This window comes from Halichoerus grypus, chromosome 4 (genome assembly GCF_964656455.1).
Source record: "Halichoerus grypus chromosome 4, mHalGry1.hap1.1, whole genome shotgun sequence".
Classification (NCBI taxonomy): domain Eukaryota; kingdom Metazoa; phylum Chordata; class Mammalia; order Carnivora; family Phocidae; genus Halichoerus; species Halichoerus grypus.
Window position 1 is genome coordinate 167453253 of NC_135715.1, and position 24605 is coordinate 167477857.

The following is a 24605-nucleotide window of genomic DNA, read 5'->3' on the forward strand; positions in this document are numbered from 1 at the left end:
ATGCGCTCAAAATAGAGTGTAAAACTGATAGACACAGTTCTTTCCAGAAAGCAAAGAATGAAGCATATCACTCTAAATTTCCTCCCCTGGAGTCTCCTTCCCTTTTCTCCATCATTACCTTATTTTTCTCAGTACTTTCTGTTTCCGGTAACCATGGTGATGCTCCCTCCCAGCAACCTTCTTCACAGCCGGCCCTTTTGGTATACATTGAATTTTGCTCCATTCACTGATGCAGGAAGCTAACAATGCTGTAAAAATTAATTAATTTATTAACGTTTTTCCCAGCCCTTCTGTCCGGGCAATAAATTCAGGGAATTATTCCACATTTAACCTCCCTACATAAGGGGCACTGTGAAACAGGGATATTCAGCTGTTAATTTCAGTTGCTAACATAAAGGGGGTACTGATTATGCCAGAGATTCAATTCTCTGCCTTGGCCCTCAGGGACTGTAAGGTCCCAGTACCCAAGCTCATTGCCACCTCCTTTCGCTTCTGTCTGTAAACGGAATAAAATAGATTGCCCACAGAAATCACACATCAACCCTGGTTTCCTAATCCTCTTTGTTTTTTGCTGCATTCTCCCTTGTAAGGAAAACATTGCCAAATGTGTAATTATCACAGTTACAAGGGGATTGAATTTTCCCTAAGAAAATACAAATAAATATACGCATTTTTCTATTGGGCACAGATATTTATTTTGGAATATAAATAAACAATAAATAAACAAACAATTTTGGATATTCAGTTTTTAAAATATCATAATGAGCAGCCAGTGACAGAGCATCAGACAATCTCTGATGTCATTAATGTAGATAATAAATATTCCCATAAACTACCATTTATCATGTCCAGTTTGTGTAGCCAGATTTATTTGTAATCCTATATTATGCTGGGAAACTCTCTATTTAAGCACAGTGTGTGTGTGTGTGTGTGCGTGTGTGTGTGTGCTTGTGTGTGTCTGGCATTAACACAAAGGAGACCAGATGATGACATTCATAGGCTTATAGACTCGACTCCTGGGGACACACTTGGATGGAGGCAATTAAAATGCCTGTCAGGCATTTGATACCAGAAGCCCCTATGGTAAACCGCTAAATCATAAGCCAGGGCTGCATCTTATTGTCAGTGAATGATGGCGGAGCTGGGTGGCTTGTCATCATTCTCGAAAATTCTGAGGCTAGTGAGCTCTCTCTCCCTCTCCCACTCGCCTTATTTTCCTTTTCGCCACTGCGGGGACTTTTTCTAATTTGCAGCTTCCCTTTCCCCGACACACACAGAGAGGAGCTGGTGGCTTGCAGACTGCGTCTGTCTGGAGCTAGAGAGCTAGAGCCAGCCCGTAGAGATAACGCTCCGGGGGAAGGATTCTGCAGCAATCCTCAAAGGCTAGACTTGGGTGGTATCGCTGCATATGCACTGGTAATGCTTCGGGGTTTTTAAAATTTTTATTTCATTTTATTTTTAATCTATTTTTCAAAGGATTTGCTTTATGTGGTCTCAAAGTAAAATGCTTTAAAGTTCATTATCGAGCTTCCCAAAAATTCGAGTACTGCGTTATTTGTATTACAGATCTCAAGACATAGATTTATTATCTGGATTATAAAGAATGCATTTGCTTACTGGTGAGTTATGATTTTCAATATATAGTTAACAAATCTGTATATGTATTTTTTTTCTTTTGTTTTGTTTCGGTAGATTCTTCAGCTTGTTGTCTCTAACCGAAGAAACATTGATTGGGAACTACTCATTCAGAAAATTAAAAGGTACCGCATGTTTTGTGTGGTTGTTTAAATGAGGGGAAATCAGGGAGGATTTGGAATGTTTTTATTTAAATTAATCTCTCTATGGTTGGTCTTTTATCTGTAAGCCTACATTGATCATTGTCTATACATGTATGATTTCCCAAGCAGAGAATGCCATTATCCAAGGCTGTTTTGGTTATAAGATGTCTAAGGAATTATGTCTTCTGCCTGGGTTGCAAGTTGTTAACAAATATCAATATGTCTGGCTTATTTTCGGATTTTTATTATTGTAGCAGCTAAAAAAAATATCAAAAATTCTCTATCTTAATGAAAATTCAGTCATTTAAATTTAACAGGAATATACTAAAGTAATGATTTTATCTGAGGGAATCTTGCTAATAAGTGATGTTTTTAAATGGGTAAATGAAATGGCTTGCCCTTCCCAGGTAGAAGGAGTGCTAGAGACGAGAGCCTAAGAATGACTCAGTATTGTTGGGTTTTGTGAATAAAATATTGTAACTTCTTCACTGATGCTTTAGTCTTTAGCACCATATTTAAAGGCTGAGGTTGTTCGTTATTAAATGAACTGATTTTGTATATGCTTTATCGGCATAAGAAAGTAATCCTTCATCTTGCCATGGAAGCAGTTGAATCCATTGATCCTGGGCCTTCTGCCTTACATGAAAAATATTCATTTTCAAATTCAGCATCAGGATGTATACTGATTAGAGATGGCAGTTATGGGTATTACCTTTTGTTTAATTCTTTAAAGTTACCTTTGACTTCAACGTATACTCATGTCAACAAAAGCTACATTTGTAATTTGCCTTCAAAAAATGGAAGACATTTTCTGCCCTGCTGAGAAGATCAATAACATCTTTTAAATCTTTCTTTGGCTTCACATAGCATTTCCTCTCAAGCTTATCAGCCCAAAATATGTTATGCAGTGAGGTTAGTTTTTTTTTATGTACTTTAAAAATAGTTAAAGTTCAATGACTGATCCTGAAATACCAGAAGTCTGTGAGTGTGCACCTGTGAGTGTGAATATTTGTAGCAGTTGAAGGAGACGAATGCATTGTCCTTGTTTAATTTTCTCTGCAGTGTGTAATTATGAGAACCTTAATTTATTCATTCCACAAGCACCTGCTAAGAGCCTTGCCGCTGTGGGTAGGTACTGTGGGAGAGAGGGAAGGGGCAGCTGCCACTGTCACCACCCTTCCAGAGTGTAGGCAGTATCGCATAATATTTTTGCACAAGAGAATGAATTCATTAAAATAAATCAGTGTGCTCTAAAAAAGGAAACTGCATTTATTTCAGATATTGAACCAAATCGAATAGACTAGTCTCAGAGATACATGCAATATATTGCATTTTTTTCCTTAGAAATTACTCAGTGGAATCAGGTATGAAATCCCCAGAGAGGACTTACTTTCCTCCTGGATATTGTAAAACCCTTGGGACTATCCTCTCCTTTTAGGTTCCACTCAGAGGAGGTGAATACGTTTCATATTTGGTGGAAAAAAAAATCTATTTGGCATTTTCCCATCTAATAAAATCCACACAGTATATATTTTATGTGAGAATCTGTTTTCTAATCCCCAGGCTCGTTTAGCAACTCATTATATTAATTTTGAACGATGGGATATTTATGTGAATTGGAAAAGGATGATGTTATTATCTAACCACTAAAAAAATGTATTCAGTATATTGTTAATAGGAACTAATCAGCTCTGTTGAGGTTTATCTGGGTATTGGAGAAGTGGCATATGACCTCACCAAAAGTCTCTTGGTGGCTAAATTTTCTAGGACCATTTTAAATTTATCTAGGGGTGTGTTGACAGATTTTGTGTAATAAACCAGAGTTTATTGAAATAGACCGTTATGGCGTCAATTCAGAATTGAATTTGACTTTTGGACTGTGAGTGAGTCAGGGATCTGTATCACGGTTTTGCTAATCAAACTCGTTTTGACATTGGTTAATTATTTCACTCGTATCTTCAGCACATAAAATAGTGCCTGGACCACAGTAGGAGTCCAACAAATATTTATTTAATTATTTGATGGGTAAATGATTCATCAGCATTTTCCCCCGTTACTTTTTTGTTCTTGTTTTTCATGAGATTGCACACTATAAAACAGATATTTGGTACTTTTTTTTTCCCAGCTACCCCAAATATTCATTATATGTCTTTAATAATAATTAATTAGATAATACCAGGTAGAAAATCAGGAAAACCATATGTGAAAATTTCTCCAGCTATATAGAAAAGGATTTTTCCAGTTTTAGGTTAAGATGGAAAGAATTTTTGAAGTGTCCCTTTTCACTTTTATCAGGAAGGGAAAGAAGCCAAACTGCAGCATGAGTTTTGCTTTGTGGATGCTTCCTAAATACTACTCCCAAGCTGGACATTGTTTATTGCTCTTCATGTCTTCAGCCAAGATTTTGCTGCAGCAGAGGGGAGGAGGCCTTCTCTCTCTCTCTTTCTCTCTCTCTCTCTCTCCCCCTCTCTGTCCCTCTGTAATACTAGAAATGATGTCATAGTCTTCTTAAATGCTTTGTTGCTCATTATGGACTAGTATGACATCATTTCATAACGTATAAGGAAACTTCTAGAGTCATAATAGTTTTAGAGAATGCTATTTTTTCTTGTTGCCATTTATTTGTATTAATACAACTATAATTTTTTGTTATTAACTATATGCTGGATGATATCCTAAGCCCTTAACTTATGTTATCTTGTTTTAACTCTCTCTACAATCCTGGGAGATGGGTATGGTCTCCATTTTATAGATGAATGAATGGAGACTCCAGCTGGGCAATCAACACAAGTCTGGCCCAAAGTTCTTCAATATTAACCACAACATACTACATTTTTTTTCTAGTAGATTTTTTTGGCTCATAGCCATTGCTTTAATATTTTATTTATGCACATGATATATACTGAAATAAGGTTAAAACAGTATGCCTGCAGATACTTGTTTTTATATACTTAAGTTAGGAGTAGATATATCTTAGAATATGTAACATAATATTCAAACTCTGCTATATATTATATTTTTAATATGTATTTTATATTTAAACTGAAGAACTTTATTCTTTTTTTTAAAGAACTTTATTCTTTAAGGAGGAATATCAGAGATAAATTAGGAAGTTTTAAAACAAATTAATTCATAAAGCGCTCCTGTGTCATCATGATGAAGGCGTATTACTAAATAGCATAATCTATATAAGGAAATTAGCCAGAGAATTCGAGTACTAAATAGCATAACTTGATGCCATATTTTGCAATTTTTTTTTAATTGAAATAATAGCAGAAGTTTCAAATGACCGAAAAGAAATAAACGAGCAGGGAACAGTATGCAGTGTGCGTACTGTGTAGTAGGCAGATACCACATTCAACCTTAAGTATGGCTAACTAAGCCACAAAAATAACTGAGGGCACTAACAGTTACACAGATGGGTATTAAGATGCTCTACTTGCAAAGGCTTATATAGAACAGGACACTTTTGGAGCTCAGTTGGTTGCAGCAGAACAAAACAAAGAAGTAGCCTCAAGGCTCATTGGTACCATAAGAGACACATGAATAATTTCTTAAGGGACTTCACTGCAGGCCAGGAGTACTAACAATTGAGAAGAGACTCAACAGGACATATTTCATGGAGGATGGGTTTTTGAGGTGGAGGTTAGGGATGAAAAGACGGATTCAAGGGAGAGATAATGCATGCATGAGCTCCAGGAAGAACAAACATTAGCAAAGAGACCAAAGAAAATGAACATGCGTGGAAAGTGTAGACTGATCTCATTTATATTCTAGAGTGCAGGGCAGAAGAAGGGGGTTCTTATAAGGTAAGGATGGAAATAGTATTCAGTCATACCATATAAAATGGCTAGTATTCTACCCTTTCTGAGCTACAAAGTAAGAATCCATTCAGTTCAACCCAATACATGTGAATGGGGACCTTAAATACCAACTTGAGGAAATTATTCAGTATTTGATGAGAAGCTATTGGGTGTATTTTGCATAGCAGACCACTCTGACCTAAACTCTGTTTTCAGGTGACTTACTTCATCTCTGTGTGTGAGATGGAGTTGTGGGTGAGAATATATTGAAGAAGACATCACTTTGGAAGCTCTCATAGGATAAGCCAGGAAATAATAAAGGCTCAGAGAGGGTGTTGACAGTGGGCATAAAAAAAGAGGTCATGAAATTGAAAGATGTTTCTGAGCTCAAAGTCATAAGCAGAATATAGCAACTGCTTGATTGGTAGGAGGAATGAAAAACAGAAGGACTCAGTGCTGGCTCTAACATTTGAATTTGATAACTAGAAAAATGAGGGGAGAAAGGTAGCTAAAAGCTGCTTGAGGAAAAAGGCTCTCTTTCATTTGTCTTGCATCCTAGTCTCTTGCAGACTGCCTAGGGCATAGTGGACAGCCAATAAATGCTGACCGAATGAGGAAGGGAATAAAAAGTCAAGGGGCAGGTTTAGGCCATGATGGGCTGGATCTGTAGGCAGACTGGTCTGGTAGATGGCAGATCACATTGAGCTAATACTGAGAAGAGAAATTAGGAGACAGGATGTGAATGACATTACCAAGAGAGAAGAGAAGAGGACCACAGAGAACACTCTCAGCAGTACCCACATTTAGGATGTAGAATAAGGAATTGACAAAGTTAAAGGAAGAACTCTTTTTTTTAAAGCAAGGAAAAAAAGAGGACAGGTGAAATAATAGAAAACAAGGCTAAAATTCAAATTCTGCAGAAAAGTTGAAGAGTGAGAATAAGTAAAAGACTGCTCAATATATTATTTACTTCAGTAGTGTTTTCTGTTATAAAAACAATAAATCCACATTTTGTAAAATTTGTCAAATTTGGAAGAGTGTAAAGGAAGGAAATAATAGCTATCCATAATTATACAAGCCAGAGATTATGGTTAACACTCTACCTGTTTAGCTTCCTTCCTTCCATCTATTGCATTTAAATTTTCGTAACCAGGATCAAAACAATACAATTTGAATTCTGCCTTTTTTTTCCACTCAGAGTATCTTAAGCATCTCAAAACATTTTGCCACCTGCATAATATTCTTTTATGAAGACATTGGGTATGTTTGTTTCCTCTTGTTTCCCAGTTTTTTACTATCATCTTCATGCTGTAATGGAATGGAATATTTTACTCTCACATGATATTTCACATTATTTCCAGGGGCTATTTCGGAACAACAGAATCGCTGTATTTTATATTGTCATATTTCTGGTCAAATATAATTTGATGGTTTCGAAATCAGCCTCACCTTTCCTCCAACCAAGGGGATCTAGGATGACGTTAGCACCTGACATACGCCAGCCTCTGTGACAGGCACTTTAATTATCACAGTGACCGCAGTGACTCTATACATTCTGTTCTCTCCACTTAAATGAAGAAACAGAGACTGAGACATTTGCGCAAGTTTCAGGGCTAGTTTTGAATCTGGGTCTGACTCCAAACCGGTCAAATTGTGGGGACAGAAGCAAATTCTTGAGAAGTGAATGAGTAAATAAGGATATGAAAGCAATAGGAAAACCTATTTAAGAGGTCTAGGACTCAATGTCGGGCAGTGGGACTTTACTGTGAGTAACCTGGGAAGTCCTAAGCTGGAGGGGGGGCACATAGAGAAGAGGGGGTGTAAGGTATATAAGCAGAAGAAGGACAACATAGAAAAGTTCCTGAAAGAAAGGAGACAACACAGATGAGGATTTAGGCTTGGCAAACAAAATTCGTCTGACCTATAGATAAAAGCAAGAGAAAAGAGAGTGAGACTTTTCTAGTGGTAAAGAAAAGATATGGCGGGCCGGGGGGAGGGGGGGTGGCTACCTATCACCTGGACTTCATCACAGACTAGAGGAAAATCCACTTATTCATTCTGTGAATATTTATTGAACACCATTTTCACATCCTTTTCCTGCCCTAATGGAACTTTATTTCCGGGGGGGGCGGGGATAATCAGTGGGTGAACAAATAAAATTAAAACATTACTCAGGCAGCTATGCAGAGAATGGATGATAAGATGGTAAGAGTAGACACTGGGAGATCAGCTCCTCAAACTTAAAGCCAAGATCAATCAACTGGGGATCCCATTAAAATGCAGATTCAGAATCATTCGGTGTGAGGAGGGGCCTGAGAGCCTCCATTGGAACAAGCTCCTAGGTAATGTTGATATGGCTAGACAGTGTGCCATGTCTTGATCAGCAAGAGGTTAGGAGGCAGATGTCCAGGCAAGAAAAATTAGAAAGGATTGGAGCAGTCGTTATGAACAAGTCAAACGGGAACCCTTCTTTCTGGGCAGCAACACCACATACTTTCGCACCTCTTTGATGGTGAGAGAGAACTATCTCTTTCTTTCTGGCCTTTTTCAATTCCAGCCAGTTGTTTTATGAAGATCCATTGAACAAGCCCTAATGAGCTACTGGCATTTCAATCTTTCTGCCTATGCTCCATGTTTACTATGCCATCTAATGAATTCTCGTGGCTCAGGTTTGGGGGTGTGTTTCCATATAACACTCTGCCAGTTTCTTAACTGCAGCTCTGTTTCCCTGGTTCGTGATTTCTTTGAACTTCTAACCTCCTCTGTGCCTGGGTGTTCAGCACAGTGCCAGCCTGCTAAATTCTCTGTCCCCACCCCCAACACTTGACATCCCTCCTGTCCCACTGTGCTTAGTGGCAAAGCTTCTGGGTGTCCACATCTCATCTTCTTGCCACCCAACTCCTCATACAAGCCTTGGGGGACTCTACTTCAAGCCACAGGGGACTCCTGAGTATTGAGGATAGTCTGATTTAAGGAATACATTTTTTCCAACAAAATCATTTCTCTTTGGTGGAATGTTTTTGTTGGTGGCAGCAACCTGCATTCCTTGGAGGAGAGAATGTGTGTGTTTGCAGATGATTAGAGTGTTCAAAGGGGCTAAGGGTTCACAAGTAGCCTTGACAGACTGGAGGGATGTTATCTTTCTGCCTCCACTGGAGGGATGTTATCTTTCTGCCTCCACCACGCGGCTCTTAGTCCTCTTCTATAGATGCAGGAACTTAGGAGCATTTACCTGTTTGAGTCCTCCCACACCACACCTTGCAGCTAAAAAATACCTAAGAAAATAAGCAATCAAATAAATATGGCATACTTATCCATCAAGGAAACACCTTAACTGCATATCAAACATTTCTGATGTTCTCACACTTACTAGCACGTCTCCCTTGTTTAAAGGACTGCTTCTGTCTCTAGATAGAAGCCATACCTATGACCAGATCTGTGGTCTTTGTCACTGTAATTTTGTCATTTGGTGCTTACTTGAACAGCCAGGTAGATGTGAGCAGTGTCAATAGAAACTTTGAATTTAAAATTCCAGTGAAATACTAGTTTTCATATGAACAGAAGTCAACTTAAATTGATAACCATATTTCTTCAAGGAGAAAACTTAGGAAGGCACTTGGGGAAAGAAGTCAAGTCACAGGCATCTTTGCATTCACTATGTTGTATGCTTAGAAATGCCCTTGTGCATGTGCCATGTTGAAGCTAAGAAAATGAGTGTTGTACGCATGTGCGCGTGCGTGCGTGTGTGTGTGTGTAACTGTAGTCTTTCTATAGTGGACAACACTGGTCTTTGCATAGTCAAACTGGAATTGGTAAAATACCCGGAATTCGAATACCATGCCTATGCTTTTTTGACATTTAGTCAATAGTTAAGAGTCTCAGAGTAGCACAGGATAACTTCTGGTCTTCTTGACAAATTCTCCTTTTCTCTCTCAAAAAAAAAGTTTGAATCAATCCCTTTTTTTGTAGATTCCATTTGGGTCTGCCTCAGATGGTTCGAATTAACCTTCCTTCAGATTCTCTCCTAGTGTTAATGACTTTGGATTATGACTATTTAAAGCAGCCGGATGTTCATTGATCCACATCTGGCAATTGTTAAAACAAAGCTACTCTATTTAACACTTACAACAAAAATCTATTTATTTACAATGAATAGGAACTTAAGAGATGAGGTGTCTTTTCAGGAAGATCTTACGTTTTATTTGTAATGTGAACAATGTTTCTACTTTGTGTTCTTTAAAAGTATCTTCTTGTTCATTGTAGGATTTTCTCATGGTAAGATTTCCTGGTTGTATATACAGAATAAGATACAACATGTAGGCATTAAGGATTCTCTCAGTGCCTAAGAGCAGCTAATTAGCATGATTTTGAGCATAGCTGCAGGTGAATCTGTGATATTGTTGATTCTTAAAAATAACTAGACTGCCTTAAATAGTGGGGACAGAAATCCCTAAAATGATTGACTTTTAAGATTACATTGGTAGTTGAGGAAATATGACATCTAACAATGGAAAAATTTTAAAATGATACAAGAACCCATAGTCCTGAGTCATATTAACTGGTCAAACTGCTAAACTTCCTCTAAAAGGTGGTGGATAGTTCAATACATCATAGGGAAGTAACAAATATAATATATAGTTTAATGTGTGCATGCATTTTTAGTTGTTTCTTATGTTATGCTCACAAAAAAGGCCCAAGATGTCGACTTTGGTTTATAAAATTATTGAAATAATCTAACCAGTGAGGAAGTAGCATTTAGACTTTATGAAAAAAAAATTTCTGTACCACTTTTTAAGTCATACAAAGCATATGACCTCCCAAAGCTCACAGCAATCTCTGGAATGGGAATGGCAGATCTTGTTGTTATATTTATTACAGATGAGAAAACTGAAGTTTGAAGAATGCAAATGACCTACCCAAGTCCCTCCACTAGGAAACGGTAAATCTTTGGCTCATATCCTTGTTCTGACTCTTAAGGCTTTTACTTTCTACTAATATGCAGCCAAAGCAGATAAATGAGTGTATTGTCCCAAATATGGAATATTTTAATAATGCACTGACTTGATTGCTAAAATAAAGAACACATTCCAAGGTAGGCCTGTGTTACTGCTCTGCTCTCCCAAAAGACTCTTGCCCTTTAGATTCCTGGATTAGTATAGCATGGAGCTCAGTAAATATTAGTAAAAATAGCAGCTATTACTGAAAAGGCTTTATACTTTTCAGTATGAAAAAGAGATCAGATTAAATATACCACAGAAATGTAATCTTAATGATTTAAAAAGCATTTGACAGATAAAGAAGAATCCATTGTTTTAAGTTTCACATCCATTGTTTTAAGTTTCACCTTTTAAGCAAGTGGTAAATAACTCAGCAAGAATCTAGGATCACAAAGAAAATGATTAAAGCTTCAGAAAATCAGATCTATGGAGCATCTTTGATTTGCCTATTTTTAGGATAATTGTAAGAACTTACAAAGAATAAGCTGGAAGCTATGGATCCAAGTTCTGATCTCAGCTATAGAAAGGGAAGGGTAGCATATGTAAAAAAAAATTATTAACCTCAGAGACCTCAGAGTTAGGGCTGAGATTAGGTGTCTCCAGGCAGACAGCAATAAGCCTGGGTCCACTGAGGACTGAGGACATTGTCATTGAGGTAACCTATCTCTTCCCCAAATTCTCCTTTCCGTCATCTTCATCCAGGTTCTCATTATTGCGGCCAGGGTTGCTGAAATGCTTTTATCTTGTCTTCCTGCCCCAAATGCCATCACCCCATTAATCTCCTAGACAAACTGTTAATACAAACTCTTCTTTGGCCCTTGTTTGCTCTCTTGAGTTGTGCTGGCCAATAAATATGGTAGCAGCTAGCCACATGCAACTATTTAAATCTAAATTAATTAAAATGAAAAGAATAAAAATTTTACCTCCTTAGTCATACTAACCACATTTCAAGTGCTCCATAGCCACATTACTTTTATAGAAGCATTACCTACTGCAGCCTATTTCCATTATGACATAACTTTCATTGGAGAGGGCTGATCTGGAGCATAACCACACCCCTCACCCAAGCATCCATTGCCTACAGTGACCTCTCCTTATCCCTCACTACCTTGGCACACACCCTCCACTCCACACATTTTTCTCCTCCTCTTCCTCATCACCATTACTACAATTACAATTAAAATATTAATAACCCTTATTTACCTAGTCCATATTATGTGCTAAGTACATACATTTTTAGAAGAAGAGAGGGAGGAGTGGAGGAAGAAGAAAAAGAAGAACTCTATAGAGTGGGGTTTTTTTTAATCCCCATTTCACAGAAGAGGTTTAATGAAGTCAAGTATATTTCCCAAAGATAAAGAGGTTATTATTAGTGGAGCTTAAAGAAAAACCCAGGTCTATCTGGCCCCATAGCCATAGCATTTTACTCTGAGCCAGTGATTCTTAACCAGGGACAATTTGCCCCTTCTGCCAGGGGTCATTTGGAAATGACCATTTGAAATTATATCTTTTTAACTCAGAGAAACTTTCCTCTGGCTTTCTTTTTCTTGCTATCCCTGCCTCTGTTCTATATTAAGGAGATCCCTATTGATAAATGTTGGACTTACTGGATTGATCTGTTTTAGCTCCTTTTTCACATATTTTTAAAATCTTTTTCACTTTTTCTACATTCAATGAGTTTTTTCTTATCAGCTGAATTATTATTTGCCTCTAGCCCTGACAGTTCTATTTTTAATTAATTCATGAACTACCTATTTGGGAAATCATATATTAATTTCCAGGAACGTTTTCTTATCCTCTAATCGATACTTTTCTAAAATTCATTTTTGGAAGGAAGTTCATTTTAAAGTATGCAATATTTCAGATCTCTCTGAGAAGGATAATTGTAAATTCCCTTGTTCCCTGAATCGTCTCTATTTCCTCAGGAGTCATTTTTAAAAATATTTTTCTTGTTCATGCTGCTGGTTTTTCTCAAATATCTTGATTTGGAGGATTTGGGGGTTTTTGTTTTTATGTATGAAGACCTAGGCTGAGGATGATAGGTAGCTGCTGTAAGTTTCCTCTGCAGTCATGCAGATCTGCACCTCCAATCACCATGAAAGCTGCCTACAGGTTCTGGATAAGTGGGCAGAGTCTCAGGAAGCAGGTATCCCAGGAGGAGGATGGAGATGCAACTGGCAAGTGAGCAGGTTAGGATCCCTACAATTGTTTCAGTTCTGCATAGATCTATCTATACTAGACGTGGTTCCCAAACTAATCACTTTCTTTCATTAAAGGCTAGTTCTTGTTTTCACCGTTGGGGGCAAAAGCTTCTCCTGTCACTAAAAATGTAGCAAGGAGGAAGAAGAATAGAAAGGGTCCCAATTGTTATGAATATGTTTCCTTTTTTAAAAAAACTTTTAAAATTTATTTATTTAGAGAGAGAGTGTGCGAGCAGGGGGAAGGGACAGAGGGAGAGGGAGAGAGAGAATCTCAAGTAGACTCTGCGCTGAGCCTGGAGCCAATGCAGGCTGGATCTCAAGAGATCATGACCTGAACCGAAATCAAGAGTAGGACACTTAACTGACTGAGCCACCCAGGCGCTCCCTGAATACATTTCTTAATGAATTGCTATGATAGTCTCAGCCTCCTTGGACCCTGTATTTGAAAACTCTAAGCTTGGGATTTCTCCAGGTTCCCTTGCGATGGACCTACTGTTAACTTGGGGCCTCCTTGCAGCAGTTTTTTCTTTCTTTCTCCATCTATATTCTGACTTCTAGGATATCTTCAAAATTTTTTGTTAGGGTTATATTATTTTTCAACATTTTTATTACTTTAATAATAATTAGGAGAAAGGAGAAGTGTGTGTGGTAACTCCTCCATTACCATTCTTTACTATGAATTTTTATAGCATTGATCTAAGTTGTACTCTTTGTACTTACTATTCCAGTGTTCTATCTTTCCTATTTACTAGCTAGTTGGAAAAATTACTTCCTTTTCCTGGGCCTTTTGTTTTCTGTAAAATAAAGATCACATCTGATTTTCAGAGTTGAGATAGAACATAGGAATGCATGTTGAAAGCTGTACCATAGAATATAAATGTAAGCTATCTTTATATATAAGACGTTGTCATAGGTCCAGAGTAACAAATAATGCAAACGTGGAGAATAGCCATGGTTACAAGAAAACCCTTTGCCTGTGCATTAGGAAATGCAAGTGATGCCAACTTGAGACTAGAATAAAACTCTACCTGCAATGCAAAAGAACCAGAAATTATGTGTTAATAGCAATAATAAAATAAGCAGTTGTTCATGGATATATTTTACACCTAATGGAAAACCAAAGACAAAAGCGGACCAAGAATGTGGTTGATGTACCACATTGCTCAATTAAAACAAATTTGAATTTTAGGTTTGGCAAGAATGTATGACTTAATGTCGTGTGATCGATACCTTTTACTTGGAAAAATTAAGAATGTGAATATTTATGATACTAATGAGTGTAATTTAGTGTTACTAATTAGCTGCCCCCAAAATATTACTGCTTTAAGATGGCTTCAGTTACTTGAAGGTTTCTGCTCTGTCAGTCAAGACATGAAGCACCAGTAAAAGGAAAATAAAGAAAATTAGAATGACAGTAAACAGTAAATGTAAAAGTTGTAGAAATGGTAACAGAAAATTAAATGTAGAAAGTTAAGAGTCCCAGCAGCCTTTGAATTCAACCTACTGGGAACAATTTGTAGAAAATTGATGAAAGGAGTATTTTCCCTAAATTATTATTAAACCCAGCATCTTATCTTATTGATAGCCTTTATTAGAAACAAACAGAACACATCAAACAGACAAAACAAAATAAATCAATGTGAGTGTACGCTGAGTGATGCAGATATGATTCACTCTCTGACTGCTATTAATTCTCATTTTCTGCATGTGGTTATTACATTCTGAAGTTGAATGTCTGTTGAGGATAAGGCACCAGCCATAGTTAAATGTTAATGGATCCAGTGACATAATTTAAATTCAAGGCCTCATCCAAAGGAATGTGAATAAAATGCATTTGTTTGGCTTTTTATGGCCACTATTAAAAGTAAAGGAAATGAAACCATAAACAACTAGGCTCAGATATTGGCCTAGCTGAGGCTGCTTTGTAGCAGTAGAAAGCCGTATTTATTGACGGGGGAGCTCTGTTTAACTTACCCAGTCTATCTCGATTACCACCGAGGTTAAAAAAATGTACTTGGCGGCTTAGACAAAATGTGGAATGCTAATACAAAGTGAGTTCATTCCAATGTATTTTAATTTTCTGTTGTTGTACAGGGCCGGTACAATTTGTGTTATTTTTTCCTGCTTCATTTCTAAGGCCTTAGCCCATAGTTAATGTGGTCCCGATTACTTTTGCCCCCAATATTGATTGTCTCTTTCTTCCTCAGTAATAAAAGGACCCCTGCTATTTGGAGGTTTCGTGGGCAAATGGACACTCAGAATAAGATCCAGAATTCCAGCCTCCCTGGCAACTAGGGGGAAACTACTTGACTAATTTTCAGACAATAAGATATGAACTAAAGTTGTGTGTGAAACTGACATTAACTGCTTAAAAGGAAAGAGTGCACTCTTCATCACTCTTTCTTCCTTTCTGCTGGTAGGAAGGAATTCAGACTTGATGGCTAGAATGTCTGCAGTCATGTTGAATATGATACAACCTTGTAACGAATTTCCATTTTGTTGAAGCCACTGTTATTTGGAGTTCTTCCATGACTTACAGCCTACCCTAGTCATCATTTGTATAACAACTTTGCAAACTTTAGAGTTACTTTCAAAGGCTCTGAAATGTCATCTTATCAAGTATCATTATTCTTTATATAAATAACACTTATATTAAAATTGTTACTCAAAGGGGCGCCTAGCTGGCTCAGTGGGTAGAGCCTGCCACTCTTGACCTTGGGTTTGTGAGTTCAAGCCCCACTTTGGGTGTAGAGCTAACTTTAAAAAAAAAAAAAATTATTACCTAAAATATACTAGTCCAATCAGTTACCAAGTCCTATCAATACTACTTCCTAGACATACTTCAAAACCATCCAGTTCATCCATATCCCCAAGGACTGTGTTAGTTTCCCATCACCGTTGATCTTGACCACGGTGATAGCTGCCCGCATCAATGCTTGCTCTACATAAGCCGTTACACACATAGTCACTGGACGCATCTTCTAAAAATACAATCTAATCATGATATTCCTGTGTTTAAAACCATAGAATTCATAATAAAGTCAGGAATCAGCCTCTTTGTCTGACTCTCCAGGCCCATCCTGGCTTTGTTCCCTGGGGGCTATTACACATATTTTTATTCTCTTTGCCTGGAACACTTTCTATGCCTCTCCCCTCCCCTCCCACTTCCTTTGCCCCTCTACTTATTTAAGTCCTGTTCATTGGTTAGGTCTGAGATTTCCCAGGTAAGTCTTCTGTCAGCCTCTGGCCTCACAGGTCTGCTCCTTACATACTCCCGTAGCGCTCTGCATTTCTTTCACTTGTATTTATGTTTCCTCCACAAGACCAGAACCTCCATGACTGTGTGCCTCATTCCTAACCAGAATCCCAGAACCTACTGAGGAGACTGGTGCAGAGCAGGTGCTCAAACAACGATGTTGACTAACAGACTGATCCTTTATTCTCTTCTCCTTCCCTAAAAAGCATCTGATATCTCATCCAAAGTTCCACTTAGCAAAATCCCATCCATCCTCTGGATCATCAAAACCATGTATATGCTCTCTCCTTTTAATTAGATATTTACTTTATTCCCACCCCTTTTTATGACTTTATTTTTTTTAGAACAATTTTAAGTTTACAACAAAATTGAAAGTACGGAGATTTCCCATATACCCGCTTCCCCCACACATGCATAGCCTCCCCTGGGACCAGCATCAGTCACCAGAATGGTACATTTTCCACCAAGGATGAACACTGACACCTCATAATTCACTCAGAGTCCATAGCTTACCTTAGGATGCACTCTTGGTGTTGTCCATTCAGTGGGTTTGACAAATGTATAATGACATGTTTCTAAGATTGTAGTATCATATTGTTACTGCCTTAAAAATCCTCTCTGCTCCACCTCTTCATCCTCCCCCTTTCTATCAATATTTACTTTCCTTGTAATCATATGCTAGACTTTAATTACAGTCATTTGTTTACAGAATTCTAAATTTTGGAGGGAACACATTCTAGAAAATATGAAGTCTTTTAGAAAAGTTTTTTTTTTTAATAATAACAGCCTCAATTTAAAAAGCTATTTATTATAATGCCTTCATCCCAACAGAGCAGGCATTTCTGGAGGCTATGGCTATTATTGCCTATTGCAAGTGGAATGGCACACTAAAGGCATTAAACAAACGGTATTATAATGTATTGAAATAAGTACAGACTTTGAAGTTAGATACCCATAGGTTCAAAGCCAGGCCGTGCCCCTCATCAGCTGTGAGAAATTGGGAATTTATCAAGCCTCAGTTGTATAAAACAGGAATGACAATAACAACCTGATTAGGCCTTGCAGGAGTTAAGGAAGGTAATTTACATAGCGGAAGCCCTGTAATTGGTAGCGATTATTATGACTTTCTAAGTTTTCATTTCTCCACCCTCTTCGCAAGAGACAAGGAAGATGCTTGGCTCTTTATGTTGTTTGGAAGCTGAGGAATATCAGTTTGATAAAGGCAAGGCCTAATATTAAATAAAAGATAAGACCTGTAGAAGTGTTGAAGGTACTGTACAGTTTAGTTTATCATGCCCCTTTTCTCCTTTCTGCCCACTCTACTACCATAGATAAGTAAATAAACAAACAGGTGAAAAGCAGCAAGGCGAAAGATGAAAGTATGTTAAATCATCCAAGGTCTGCAGAAAGGCCTGGAAATTATATACATTCTAAATTACACCACCTGAGACCACTCTGCTCTCAGGAGAGAAGCTGGCTTGGGGAGATGTTAAAAGAGTTCAGCTGTCTCCCCTGAGGTTTATCTGCAATGCAGATTTTTCTGAGGCTTTCCTAGCTATTTCAGCCTCCAGACCGATGAGCTGCTCTCAGCCTGCCCAGCTAGCTTAATAGGATTTGTCTTCTCTACAGCCTGCTTCCGGGGTTGTCCGCCACCAGAACATGTTCTGGATAAACCTTTTCCCTCCCAACTTTACATCAAAATCCCTACCAATCCCCAAAGTTACAAGGGTCCACTGTTGCCTGACTCCAAGAAAGGTAAATTATTGAGGAATTATTTTCCGCACTCTGCCTCTTGCTTCACACTTGTTATGTTTTGCAGAAGCTGTCAGTCCCTGTTGCAGAATAAAGAGTAGCATACTCCTTGTGGGGCTGGTGGAGCCAGGACACTGGGGGTGAGCTTGGAGGCAGCCGCCCGGAATTTGCAGGCTCGCCCCCACCCGCCCAGGTGTTAGTGCTGCTCAGCTATCTGATTTCATAGGCTCTGCTCTTCCTTCTCAGCAGGACTCAACGTATCAGTTGAGCCAGGATTGTGACTATACCACCTTTCCCGCAGGTTAAGGCGATGCTTTCTTTATGTGCACAGATCTGCGCTCAGGTTTTTATGACTGAGCAAGCATATTGTTGAGAGGCCGATAGCTGAGATCAGTTCAGGTTGAGGTTTCTCTCACTGATAGCTGTGTGCTCCGGCCAGTAACTCCGTAGGGAGAGGTTTCTCACCAGTAAATGTCAATAATCCTCACTTCAAAATTGTGAGAAACAAATGTCACATGGGTTATGAAGTGTTTAGCAAGATTGTCAAGTACTTAATACATCTTCATTTTTAAAGCCTTAACGTTTTGTATCTACAAATAAAAATTAGATTGTAAAACAGACTCTACTTAATGACATTTCTACTACAGTTGGGTACCTGGAGGTGGTAAATAATAGTGGCTAGTATTCCAATTATTTTTATTTATATTTAGTGATAAACACTAGTTTATCACTTTTCCAGTTTTTCCTTGTTTTTCTCTTTAGTCATAATAATGGAGGGATTTATTTTCAGAACATTTCATGAAGAATTGTCTCATTCATTTCTACATCTCACATGAAAAAAATAATTTTCCTTTTAGGCTTAATTTTAACAATGTTTCGTATTTCTGGAAAACGAACTTTTTGTATCCGGAGGGAAAAATTACTTATCTTCATGAGATATTTAATAATCTTTGCTATTTAAAACATTCTTTTTTTAAAAAAAAAAAAAGGTAAATAGCTGCTCCTTATTTAGAAAGAGAATGAAGTCTTATGAATTACGTCCGAAATGCAGTAGGCTTGGAAGTCAATATGCTATAAAGGTATGCTCCTGGGAGTTTTTATTTCTTTAATGTTTGTTCCCCATGTGTCGCTAATGACTTACCAAGTGTGTAAATGAGAAGACTGCTGATTGATTCTGGTTTCATCAGGAATGATTCTTGAGTCTACTACAAAACAGTTCTAGGAAGGTCAAATTACATTTGGCTGGCAATGTATTTTTCTGCTAAAGAAGACCTGCAGATAAGAAAGGATAAAGGGTATTCAGCATCTTAGTCTCCTTCGAAGGAGTACTAATATTCTTTAAAATAAATCTTAAAGATTTACACTTTGTATCTACAAACTAAAATTAAATTGTAAAACAGACTACTTGACAACATTTGAGGAAGGAGGTGGTTTACTTGTGTGACATGCATTAACTCTCCTAAACTTTAAGGTTCATCTTCATAAATTCCTTTTGTCACAGACATGTGGTGTGAAAAATCTCTCCAACTAATTTATACAACATCTGACTCAAGCATATAATGTGTTGTTGTTTTTCTAAACTAATTGTTTGGCTTTTGAATTTTATCTAGTTTAAAAGGGAAATTGACTAATATGCTTTACCTTCAGTTCAGCTCGTTCAACTATTTATTTGCTTTTTATATTCCCTTAACGTGAAACAAATCCACTCTCGGTTAAAAAGAAAAAAGTGGGCAGATTCACTTACTGTCGGGGTTAAAAATATAATTGACTTTTAAAGCAAATATAAAAGCTATTAGGGTTTTTTTTTCTTCAAATACATTTAGATAGAATTAGCAAAGGATGCCAAGGGCAGTGGGCTACCTGTTCAGTGATGAACTAAGGGTGGCTGACCATTCTGTCCACGTTCTGCTTCAGCCCGACCCAGAGTCACCATGGCATCCCTTTGCTGTCGGAAGGCTTGAGCTTTCTGTCAGCTCACTGGATCAGAATCCCAGCACTTTGAAGAGCTAGTGTAAATAGGAGGATCAATACAGAAATAGACCCTAAACTTCTATTACTAGTACTGACAATTAATACCTACTGCCAATAAAAATACACATTTGCACTGGGAGTCTCTTGTCATCAGCTCATTGCACAGGAAGCAGCGCCCCTGACAACTGAAAGAGACCAAGAAGACTCAGGTTCTTATAAAAACCTTAGTGGATTTTGAGCACACCAAAACTAGACCAATTCTCCAATAGGAGTTTTGTAAATGTGAAGTACTTCCTATGGGGCTTGGTGTCACTTCTCTAAAATCAATATTGCACATTGGAAATTCTCTACCAAATTTTGAAATGGCTTCATAACTTGCCCTGTTTTCTGGAAATAGGAAGGAGGCTGGCAAGAGATACTCTGGTGACCATACTTCTCTGGCAGCCGTAAGAGGGAGGCTAATGACTCAGGCAGACATCTCATGTTCAAAAATCAATGGCTTGAACGGAGTCCACGTACAACAGAAACTGTTTAATCTTAAATATCCTTAAGATTTTTAAGATAAGATGAAATATCCTTAAGTAAGTAGATCATGGGCTGTGCACAGTCATTTTTCATCTAACTCGAGCCAGGAGTCAAACTGGCTTCCAGCATGGACACAATGTTAGTTGAACAGGATCGCTTTTCCAAACAGGACCTGAGGTCAGGAAGTGTCTGGGAAAAATAAACCCTTTAATTTATTTAAGGTGAAAGTACAATGTCGAAACTACAATATGGCATGGCTATTCTTTTTTTTTCTACGTAGAATGCTCCCCATGACTGATGCCTAAGAAGACCATGACCCTAATCAATAATCAGTAGAGAGAACTTTATCACCTCCAGTGTACCTTCATAGTTATTGTCTCATTTGATGTACAAACTTGAAAGTGGAGCTTAGCACAGTCAATGGCATGTACATGAACAGTATCCTCCCTAATGATGTTCCATTGACCTTTGGTATCTAGAAGAGAAAAACAGGCACAGAGCAAACATTTAAGGGTATGCTTTCAAAGCTTCTCTGCTTGATGGTGGGCAGTTCCTTTTGCTCAGTGTTAATAGCTAAGTGGGGAGAGGGGTCACTCTCCCTCTTTCATCCCTGTTTAGCCTTTGCTCATCTCTTTGTATTGCCTATTTGTGGCCAAATACCCCAATGGCCACAGTTTTGCACATTTTTGGCAGAATCTCAATTTTTGGAATAAATGTAATGCTATATAAGAGGACCCTTCTTTTTAGTAATTGTTCTGATCTTTTCAGAACAGCCCACAAGTGCTGTTACTGATTCTGAAGTTCATCTAACAATCTAAAGGATGTGTGTGCTCAGGTGGCAAAAAGACAGATTTGGGAAAGTTTATATAATGCCAAGGTAAATCCACAGATGTCCTGCTTTTGCTGGACAGAGGAATGAGCAATTGCCTGGGGGGACATGTTACACATTCCAGTGAGCTAAGGGTTCTGCCTTGCTGAGCTGTGGCAGGTCCCATGGTCTGCTAGAGGATTTTGTTTTGCATACTGTGTGCATTCACTAGTTTGCATTAATTTACCTCTGAGAGTCACCCATCTCTCCAGCATTAAGGAGAGGTACTAAAAAGAAGGCTGTAGATTAGGGTGGGGACCAAGAAAGATGAACAGATTTTAGAATGATTGCATTTGTTTAATGATAGCTTCAAGTTAGTATTCCCAGTAGATACCAAGGTATTCATTAAATCTGTGACCAGTGCCCTTGAAACAAGAATGCTGTACAAATCCCTGTCTTAATCCACCCTAATCCAGATGAGCTAATTTGGTAGTTTGGCCCTTGCATTAACTACAATGACTGTCACACAGGGAGTTCAGTGCCCTCTCCACGTAATCATAAATTGTAGCAAAAAGGATTTTGCTCCGGGTCTCAAGAATCTTACCAATATTCATTTTAGTGATTCATTTGTTCTCCGGTATGAACATCAGCAGTTAAAATAGAATTATAACTAAAAAAAGGGAGATCTTCTTAATGTGACTATCTCGCTTTCTCTTAGAAGCTCTTTGTAAAGGATTTCCATAAAATTGTCATGGTATTTTGCTGGAGTAACTTACAATGGCAGTGTGTTTTATGGAGAGCAGTTGGGATTTTTCCATATTATGCAGACAGGCAGGCCAATAACCCTGTGTATATGAGCCTTGTTTGTGGGGAGAACACTGTTAGGTTCTTTTATTGCTTAAGTAAAAATAACAAATAATTATCCTTCTGTAAAAGAAAATACTGATAATTATAATTTGCCAGGCATGTTGTATATGGGGACAGGAAAGACAAAGTGTTAGTGTCGGCAAATCCCAAAACAATACTCTGCAGACTGAAATAAACTCCCACATCTAACAGCCTCCCCACAGAAATCCTAAAAACTTCAGGGTCTGAACAAGACCGTATAGTTATGATATATTAAGCATAATCAGAGAGATGGAGATTTTAAACACAGTCCAGAATTTCCCACTTTATTTTAGTTAGTGTAGTGGAAATATACTGACAGAGAAAGAGATTGAGAGAGAGAATGCACAAATGAATAAATAAGCTCTGAAAGGAAGATATTTAGATATAAGTCACTAAGTCTTGTAAGAAACAATTTAAAAAATTCAAGATGCTTCTAGCTCTGTTTATTAGTAGTCTACACTAAACTATTTTGGTGAGACTCAAGTCAGTATCCTAGGAAGTTCTGTGTGACTTTTAGATAGCAGTTATGGAAATAGATTTTTTCAAAATGAGCTCTTTTGCTTTTGACATATACAAGATAGCTTCATTCTCTGACAAGAATTGGTATAGGAAAAGGACATTTGACATGAATCTTTTGCAAACACAGATCAAATTTCATTAAAAACAGTGGGGAAAAAAAAGTGTGATGGAATCATTAGTTTGGAAAAAATACAATTAGACATTATGAAATAAGTTTATTATAACTCTGCATAGAAATTTTTACACATTATAATTCCACCTATAGGCTGACTCTAAGAAAAACTAGTGTTACCCAAGGGATAGATGGATGTTTAAGTGGATGATCATTTTATAAGCAGTCAGCTCATTACTGATCTATATTCACATTATAATGAGAGGAGACCCAGTAGAAAAGAAATTTTCCAAATTTGTAAAATGGTTTCCCTTGCTTAGAATCATGTATCAAGGCTTTTCTTCAAGAAATCACCCATTTACTTGACACCACCACAGAGGACTATTAGCAATAAGTTTTTCAGTCTTTTTGATTTCTGGCTCTTTCAGAAAATCACTTGAAGACTGTTTCTAAATATATGTCCATGGGTAAAAATACCCACCCAGAGTGGCTGGGTATGACTCCACATGTTTTGTTTTCAGGCTCAGTAAAGGGACAGGTTGTTCCTCTTGATATTAACATGTGAAAAAAGAAATAAGGAAATTGGTGTTAAAGTTCTAGCAGATTCACTTTGTGGACCCAGTTTAATCCGAAGCCAGTTAATTAGCATTTATCTCTGTTAAATTGGGCGTATAGAGAAGCTTTGGAAAAATCTGTACAAATTCCTTCGTTTTGATGATATCATTTTGAATGCAATAAATAATTATGACATTTGATAGTTGAGATCATGTCTATGAGTCATTTGCTTTTGCATCTATCAGTGAGGCTGTCTTTCCTTTTTGGTGCTGAGTAACTGCATAATTAAATTGTCATTTAAAGAAAAAAAACAGCAGAATGTCAAATGCTTACTCTAGTGACACATGATAAAGAAGATCTCATATTTGTATTTTAAGAGGACTCCACAGTAAACTTATAGTATTAATGATACTAAATAAATCATTTGCTATTGTGTTCCTGTTAAACTCCAGCAGAAACATTTATTAACTTAAATGTATTTTTTAAGTTGTTTTATTTTTAATGATCAGAAAAACTAATAGCATCTGCCTGTTCATGTAATAAAATAATGGCAAACTCATTCAGTCACCAATACTTCTTATATTACACTGGATACATTCAAGGTACATTTCCAAGTAGGAGGTATTTTACTTTCAAAAAGAGCTGGGAACTATATAAACATGGGATACAAATTATCATTTAAAACATTTTCAAAAGTTGAGGGATGTTCTGAGTATTTAATTTTTTCTCTTAAAAGAGATATATACTTAAATACAGTGAGAAACAACTCTTCCATTGATGAAGATGAATTAGTGAAGAGAGTATATAAAATTTGATCCCGGGGTCAGTCCATACCAAACACATTTTGAAATATAATACATTATTCCGCCATCCCTTTTAGTGGTCTTCACTGTAATGATCCTGTGTGGCTGCCTAACCCCTGTGAGTGTGCTCCATCACTAGGTCCTGACCAGCCTGGTTCCTTTGACCCCAGAATCCTCATTGTGAAAGTCCCAAGCTAAAAGCTTATTGCTTAAACCTGCTTGTATTTCTAGGTCCCATCTCCTTATTCCCCTTGCTATCCAAACTCCTCGAACATGTTCACCTCACTTATTGCCTCATTTATCTGTCCTCTTGTCTTCATAGCATTTTGCTAGATTTTTTTCTTTCACCCTTCTACTCATAAAACGTTTTTGAGAGATCTCCTGTGCTCATCTTATTTAAAAAATCAAATGGTTGCCTCCCAGCTTTTAGGCTGAATGACCTCTCTTTGCCCCAGCAACGGTGCAGTGGGAAGAAAACTGAAAACCTGATTTCGGTCTTGACTGCCTCCCACCTATGACTGCGAGACCTCAGACAAGTTATAAACCATGAAAAGACTATCAAAGATTAAATACTGTGTGCATGCATAAAAGATATTACTAGTGGCCACCCGTTTCTCCTTGAAATTGCTTTTTCATC

The 24605-nt window shown here is 37.6% G+C and overlaps 1 protein-coding gene across 29 annotated transcripts in view; it reads left to right on the forward strand.

The window, feature by feature from the left end:
- The window catches only part of MAP2 (microtubule associated protein 2), a 277165-nt gene that overhangs the window by 134127 nt on the left and 118433 nt on the right, over window positions 1-24605 (forward strand). For 5 of the 29 annotated variants that reach the window (XM_036098809.2, XM_036098811.2, XM_078071267.1 and 2 more), the window contains exons 1-2: window positions 1151-1416; window positions 1693-1760. The gene's annotated coding sequence lies outside the window, so the exon portion shown is untranslated. Of the gene's footprint in view, window positions 1-1146; window positions 1417-1692; window positions 1761-10459; window positions 10521-24605 lie in introns of those variants that run through there. The other 24 variants (XM_036098817.2, XM_036098818.2, XM_036098816.2 and 21 more) reach the window with 12 other exon arrangements.